Raw genomic sequence first — 8,126 nt, 5'->3', positions numbered from 1 at the left:
CACGGGAAAGTCCGATATATAGACTGGACTTTTCCCAAGAAATAGGAAGCGAGGGATTCACAGTGTGTGACAGAGCTCTCAGCCGTAGAAATAGACCGCTTGGACATAAGATCTTTCACCGCCTTGAAGATGGCCTTCGACAGGTTAGTGCTGTTCCGGAATTCCTCGGCATAAAATGCCGCTCGGGCACGACAAATGGCCCGGTGATAGACCTTGACGGACGCGACATATGTTGCTTTTAACTCGGCCCCATATGTCTTCCGCCAGGCCCTCTCCGCCCGTCTACAGGCTCCCTTCAGAGCGCGCAAAGCGTCGTCGTACCAGGGGCTAGACACTCGAGGGTTGATCTTCGTTGTTACAACAGGTATCAAAACATCCAGAGCCCTGGTGAGCCAAGAGCAGAAGAGATCATACCCCTCCTCTACGTTGTTAAATGGGCCCATAGGTTCCACTGACAACAGATGGTAAAAGTCATCCAGCCTGAGTTTACTCCAGGATCTCCTGGGTACCCGCTTGGCTGAAGAGGTGGAAATGTTGGTAGTTATAGGGCAGTAGATGGATACCAGAGAATGGTCAGACCACTCTACAGGAGCCACCGACGTGACTTTAGCCTCGGTCAAGTTGGTAAAAAAAGGGTCATGAATATGCCCCCCGGAATGAGTAGGCTGGGAGACCAGCTGAAAAAGTTGAAAGGCCTCTAAGTCCATAAGAATGCTACGTGCTGTCAGGCAAGATGGAGCATCGAAATGCAGATTTAAATCGCCCAGAATGGAAAAATTAGCACAGTCAGTGACCAAGGTGGCAACAGCGTCCGGAAATGCATTCCTGAACGCCACATCACTGCCCGGCGGACGATACACCACCATCCCAGAGAGAGTATATTCTGGGCTGACAGAGACTTTAAAAGAGGCGCTTTCACAGCCAGCGATCTTAAGAATAGTCCACACACAGGAAAGACTAGATCTCACTATCAGGGCTATACCCCCGCCTCTAGATAGCCTATTCGCAGTATACATAGAGTAGCCGGAAGGACAAACAAGATTGGGAATAGCAGTGTCGGCTTCCTGAAGCCATGTTTCGGTTAAGGCTAAAATATCCGGGGCTTCATTTTCAATCAGGTCATACATGATGTGGTTTAACCTGTTCTCCTTTTTACCAGCAAGGGACGGCAGTAATACTGTTCTTGATCCGTGGATTGCTAGGACAGGTACTGTTTGTCTGTAAGAAAGCCCAAATTCCTTTTCTCTGACTAGATCCCCAAGCTTAGGAATCCAGACAGGCCTTGCTGGGACGGCCGGTTTCTCTTCAGTGGCTGTTGGCTTCAGGAACATGTTTCTTTGTTTCGTTCTTATTTCATTTAAGTCCTACAAAACAGCCAAACGGTCTTGATATCAAAGGGTTTTTGTTCCACCACTGAAGTCTGACAATCGAGATCTGAAATTATCATTCTGGTTCCAAAAAGGACTTTTTATGGAGTGATACCCCCTAGAGAACTTCTTGGCAGATTGTTAAGACTACGTTGGACACTTACTAGATGTTTGACCCACCTGTCACTCGAGCCTAATACCCTAGCTGTTATAGATTGCTTTATGTCTCGGTTTTTTCTCTCCACTACCGAATTTCCCTCAGGATGGAATGGACTAGAGTACCGCAATGCGACGCCCAATTTGGCCATGGCTTCTTTGTAAGCTTGAGAGCTAAAGGCAGGATCCTGGTCAGAATGTAGTGTGTCGACTGCGTATGTGCAGATAAAGACTCGCAAATCTTTTATAACAATTTGAGCATCAACCGAGCACTGAGGCCACATCCAAATGAATCTGTCCTAATATTTGTGGGACCGCATCTGTCCATTGGGACGTCTGCGTGTAGATAGTCTAATGCTGTCTAACAATGGTGTCTGTACTGTGCTGGCATCACTGTAGTGAGGTATCTGGCGGTGTTCCCTGCAGCGATCTCTGTTGCAGTCATGGCAATTAATTGCAAATGTGTGAATGTGGGCATTCATCCCTGGCCACCAGTACGTCTCCTTTAATTAAAGTATAGATTTAGAGATTCTTTATGTATCAGACCCTCTCCCAGAGTTGCTTTTTCAAAGCTACTCTACGTTTCCTGTTTGGAATTACTCTATCCCCCACTCCAGGGATTCGAGCAAAAGGAACAGAGTTTGCATCAATTATATATGAGTATTTGAGTGGATAGTTTTGAGGTAACGCTGCACCGCAGCCTTTGCTTGTTGCATTGACAGCTAGCATTATTTCGCCGTCTATTTTCCTTTTTGAACGAGTGATTGCAGCTACGGAAGCCTTTTGCACAGCTGCCTTCTACTGCTTCATCAGCCAATGAATTCCCTGCAACCTGAACGCCATCACGTTGATGACTCAGTGTATGTATCACGTGAGCGTGTTGTAGTCCTTGTCGTAACTGAACTACTTGTTCCCAAAGCAATTTATGCTTGATTGTCCTACCTTTTGCATCTTTGCAACCGTTTTGAATCCAGCTCTGCAAGTATTCATTGTAAAATTGAACACAATAATACGAATCGCACACTATGAATGTGGGGAATTTGCGATCTGTATTTTCAAGTGCCATCTTGAATGCTTGTAGTTCAGCTCGCTGAGTTGTACAATTTCCTGGAGATTGTGTTTTAGTGACCATTGGTCGGAATTTACCTTCGCGCCAGCGACTTTAATGATCGCGCACACAGCACTATAGGCTTTGGGCTGATCCGTCAGTATAAATTATACATTCATACTGCTCTAGAGGCAGAATTTCAGTAGGCAGAGGACATTCCTGATAGTATTGTAGTCAAGTCAAGTCAAGTCAGAGAATTTATATAGCGCGCTACATACCCAGAGGGTCTCAAGGCGCTTGAGGAGGGGTGGGGAATTACTTGTCAAATATCCACGTTTTTAGTTGCTTTCTGAATGCTAGGTGGTTCTGGGTAAGGCGAAGGTAAGTGGGAAGTGAGTTCCACGTTTTAGCTGCCAGGTAGGAGAAGGATCTACCACCCATGGTGGTTTTGTTGATGCGAGGTACAGTGGCAAGGGCTTGGTTGGATGATCGTAGCTGGCGGGAGGGGGTGTAGAAGGACAGTCGTGTGTTGAGGCATTCTGGTCCGATTTCGTAGAGTGCTTTGTGTGCGTGGGTTAGGAGCCGGAAAGTGATCCTCTTATTGACGGGAAGCCAGTGGAGGTTTTTCAGGTGACCAGAGATATGTTCTTTACGCGGGATGTCTAATATGAGTCTGGCTGAGGCGTTTTGGATTCGTTGGAGTTTTTTCTGGAGTTTAGCGGTAGTACCGGCGTAGAGGGTGTTTCCATAGTCCAGTCGGCTCGTGACCAGAGCGTGGGTGACCGTTTTCCTAGTTTCGGTGGGGATCCAACAAAATGTTTTTTTGAGCATACGAAGAATGTTGAAGCAGGATGAAGAGACGGCGTTGACTTGTCTGTTCATCGAAAGTGAGGAATCCAGGATGACGCCCAGGTTCCGTGCGTGGTCTGTCGGGATGGGTGCTTTTCCAAGGGCTTCTGGCCACCAAGAGTCGTCCCATGCAGAGGGGGAGGTACCTAAGATGAGGACTTCTGTTTTATCTGAGTTCAGTTTCAGACGGCTGTGTTTCATCCATTCGGCTACTTCTTTCATTCCTTCGTGTAGGTTAGTTTTGGCGGTGCTAGGGTCATTGGTGAGTGATAGGATCAGTTGAGTGTCATCCGCGTAGGAGATGATGTTGAGGTTGTGTTGGCGGGCGATGGCCGCGAGGGGGCTCATGTATATGTTGAAAAGGGTGGGGCTGAGTGAAGATCCTTGTGGTACGCCGCAGATGACTTCAGTGGCCTCTGACTTGAATGGTGGAAGGCGGACTCTCTGGGTTCTTCCGGTGAGGAACGAGGTGATCCATTCTAGTGCTTTTCCTTGGATTCCGATGTTTCTGAGGCGCTGTAGAAGGGTGCTATGGCAGACTGTGTCGAAGGCTGCGGAGAGGTCGAGGAGGATGAGGGCGACTGTGTCTCCATTGTCCAGTAGAGTTCGAATGTCGTCTGTTGCTGCGATGAGGGCGGTCTCAGTGCTGTGTTTTGCTCGGAAGCCGGACTGTGAGGAGTCGAGGGATTTGTTGGCTTCGAGGAAGGCGGCGAGCTGGTTGTTGACAGCTTTCTCGATGACTTTGGCCGGGAATGGAAGGAGCGAGATGGGGCGGTAGTTTTTGAGTTCGGTGGGGTCCGCTGTGGGTTTTTTGTAGAAAAGCTTGTCTCTTCAAATATGGATCACAAACGTATTCAATGTCTGTTGCAGCAAGAGAATTAACCCATTGTATCCATCTTGGATGTAAAGCTTCAGCATTTGGAATGCTCGCTTTTGTCATTGCCTCCAAGGCAGGTACAGGTGTAACGACCATAATTCGCTTACCCTGTGCGAGGGCTCTCTCTTTTGCTACTGCAGTTCGAACCGCTGTCAGAATTTTTTCTGTTGAAGTGAATTTCATTTCTGCTTGTATGTACAAGTGTGATTTGTAAGCTATTGGTACTTTTTCACCTTTGTTAAAAGTTAAGTACGTGAATCCGCATTGTCCTGGAATGATTCGGATCACTAAGTTACGTACGTTTACGCGTGTTTGCAAATATTTTGTTGCTAACATGTCGGTTTGGACTGAACACAAAATTTCTGTGTGTTTTTGTGTCCAATTAACTGTTTTAAAAGCTGGTTTGATTAGTTCGTAGAGAGGTTTAACCCTTTCTGCGTAGTTTAGAATGTAAGTTCTTCTGAAATTTAGGAAACCTAGAATCGACTGTAAGTTCTTTCGCGTTTTTGGAGGTTGGAGCAGCGCACATTTCTCTAGAAAGTTTGCTGCCAGGCTTTTGCCTTCACTTGATAATTCATATGCTAAAAATAGGACGTTTAAATGGGCTAATCTCGATTTCTTAAAATTGAATTCATACCCTTCAGATGCTAAGCCAAGTATGATGGTGTTAACCCTGTTCAAGTGCCTATCCAAGTCATCATCTGTTAGATAGATGTCATCGACATATGATAATGCCTCATCATCATAGGTTTGTAGTTACTCTGTTACTCTGGCTGAAAATAACCCTGGTCTATTCTGGAATCCTTGTGGGAGACGACAGAAGTGACGCTATGTCCCCATAATTGAGAAAGCGGTCAAATACCTACTTTCTGGTGCACTGTTATGACAGAAGAAACCATTAGAAATATCTAATGTGGTTTTATACTTTTTACGCACAATGTTATTCATTAGTGCTGTACTATGTGCATTTTGTACTGCAAAGGTTTTGCAACAAGAGTTTAAATGTCTGTAATCCAATACTAGACAATATGTATTGTCTGGTTTGGGGACAGGAAACAAAGGATTGTTCATTGACGAGGTGCATGTTTCATTACCCCTTGGTATTCAAGTTGATCTAATATCTCTCAGACCTGTTTTTGTAGCTCCTTGTTTAACTGGATACTGCCTTTGTGCAGTTGGTTGATTTTTAAATGGATTTTATGGTGAGGAGAATCCTCATCCCATCCTACATGATTTTTATATATTGCAGGAGCCTGGGCTACTGCCCATTTCCTGGCATAAGTATATTTTAAATGAATTGGAATGTGGTTGGAGAAAGCTGGCATAATGATTTATTCGCCATGTGTGCACTCCCTGACAAATTCTTGCGGCCAGTCTTGTTCAGCTAGAAGAATGTCATAACCCTTAGAAAGCTGCTCCCAAAAGAGTGATCTTATTTTTCTTGTTATGACCCCTCCATCCGGAGTGTTACTTCATATAACTTATGTGGGACACTAACCCTGGTATCTGCAGTCTCAATTTGAATAAACTCACTCAAGTCCACTGTCTCCATATGATCCTTTAAGATCTTGTGAGCTATGGTGACTTCTGCTGCGCTGTCCAACATCGTTTGAGTCCATTCCCCGTTCTTGAGTTGTGTTCTCAAGATCCTCTGCATGTCTGATTTTTAGACCTGCTACCTTCTTTTTGGTGAATTGAGGTTTCTTGTTTTTCTGAATGTGTTGATCACCTTTGACTTCACACGTTCTTCCTTGTGTTCTGACCTTCCTCTTCTTTTGGATTTCTGTGACGAAGTCTGAAAGCTATGAGAGGAACGTGTATCAGTATCTTGATATCTATCAGGTTGGGGTAGGCGTATTTTAGAAGCACCAGTTGAGTATATTAGTCTATGTTATTTATGTATGTATTTTTCTATGGCTTAGAAACCATACAGTGCTTTTACAGTATTATTTCATATTACCGTTTACGCTGTACGCATTATACTTTGCAGTCTGCCTAACGATTGTAGCAGTTAACTTCTCTTGCATGAGAAAGAAGACTGTTCAATAAACCCTTTTTATTGAAAACGCCCGTCTCACTATTTCTCTGCAACTGTGCAGAAACGAAGCATGCACGATTGACTGAGTGAACTACTTATCTATTGTTTTTGCGACTCTGAGAGATATATTCTTATTCTTGGGAAACAAAGTTGTCATGTTTATGCGGATGTCAGAAACTAATCCCTTCTTATGTATTCGAGAAAGTTTCTAATGCCCTCTGAGTTAGCTGGCACACACACAATTAAGTTTAGTATATTCGATAGAGACCTATTGACATAAGTCCTACGTGAAATCTATAGGATATATTATTCCAGAAGTTCCCTAACGGCTTAAGCTGGTTTTCCAAGAAATCGTTGTGACGTTTGGTGAACGGATGGAAGTAACCATGCCTGTATTTGGGTAGCATGGGCTATGCCTAAATAAGGGCTTGATTTCTATGATTATTTAAGGGCAATGTGAATTGTACCTTTATAAGGGCATGTATCGGGAAAATGTAATCGGAGCCTAAAACGCCACACAACAGCAGGAGCGTGTAGCCTTGCTAACAGCCCTTAACTGCTAGTGCAGGAGCGCTTGCACCTTACAGTGAAAGCAACACACACAGGAGCGTGTAGCCTTGCTGACATACATTTGGTGTTAGCGCAGGAGCGCTTGCACCGCCAAATCTGAGTAAAAACGAGCAGGAGCGCGTAGTTTGTTTGGTGAACCTTCAGTGTTAGCACAGGAGGTGACTCAACCCGCGCAGGAGTGCATATTTCTTTTGGTAGCAGTCTTCCAACAGTTACTCACTACATGTGCAGGAGTGCTTGTCTTTTTCGTTGGGAGCAACATCAATAGCAGTGTGTAACAGCTCACTTCCATAGCTGCAGGAGCGCTTTCAGTTTTATTTCCTTTTTCTCACCTAAGAATGAATATCCTTATGTCTTTCCCTAGTGGAATGCTAACTGAAGACCATGGGGATATCTGGAGTTTCGGAATGAACCACTTCCCAGGTGAATACATATGTTCATCCTGTATTTCTTCTTTTTCTGTGTGAAAGAGTGTATGTGTGTGACCCAGAGGAAAAGATGATCTAATGCTGTGGTTTATCCCTCATAGGTGGTTAAACAAGAAAGTGGTTCTGTTGGGTAAAACACAATTGCTTTTGATACTGCTATGGAATGCAATCTAGGTCAGATGCTCTCATGTACACATTTGTTTTCAAGAAAGAAGGCTTAACAAAAAATAAAAAATAATAAGTCATACGATCAATTAATTGGCTGCACTGTATCGTTTTATCAGAATTGCGTCATTCAATGATATCATTCAATACATGGGTGGACTGTCAGCATAAGTGGCAATGTGCAGTATTTGTGACAATGGTGTTTTATGTGCTCAAAAGGTGAAAGATATATTTCAGTGGCCAGCTAGCAATTTTTAACCACGGTTTCCTATTCTTCTTTGTTGGAATCCTGGTTAGGCTGGACCCCACATTACCTTATCCCTAATAGGGACATACATTTCTTTCTCACTGTCCTTAGATGGGTTCCGTCACCTATATAAAGATAAATTGTTCATACCCAGGTCTGCACACAGAAGATACTCACCATATACCATCTAGGATTCCTTCTACCGTCCCCCATCTTCACCCTGGTCGGTATAGTTTCTATCACTAGGGGGAGACGGTGGAGGTTGTTCATGTCATCTCTGCATGACCACTCCGCGAGCATAAGGTAAAGCTTGTGGAGCTCTGACAACTGGCCCTTGTTCTTTTGAAAATAATCCTCTTCAATTTAGTTTCTTCTCCTGAG

The sequence above is a fragment of the Lissotriton vulgaris genome, unplaced genomic scaffold (assembly GCF_964263255.1).
Source record: "Lissotriton vulgaris unplaced genomic scaffold, aLisVul1.2 SCAFFOLD_4695, whole genome shotgun sequence".
Taxonomy (NCBI): domain Eukaryota; kingdom Metazoa; phylum Chordata; class Amphibia; order Caudata; family Salamandridae; genus Lissotriton; species Lissotriton vulgaris.
This window is presented reverse-complemented; position numbering follows the sequence as displayed.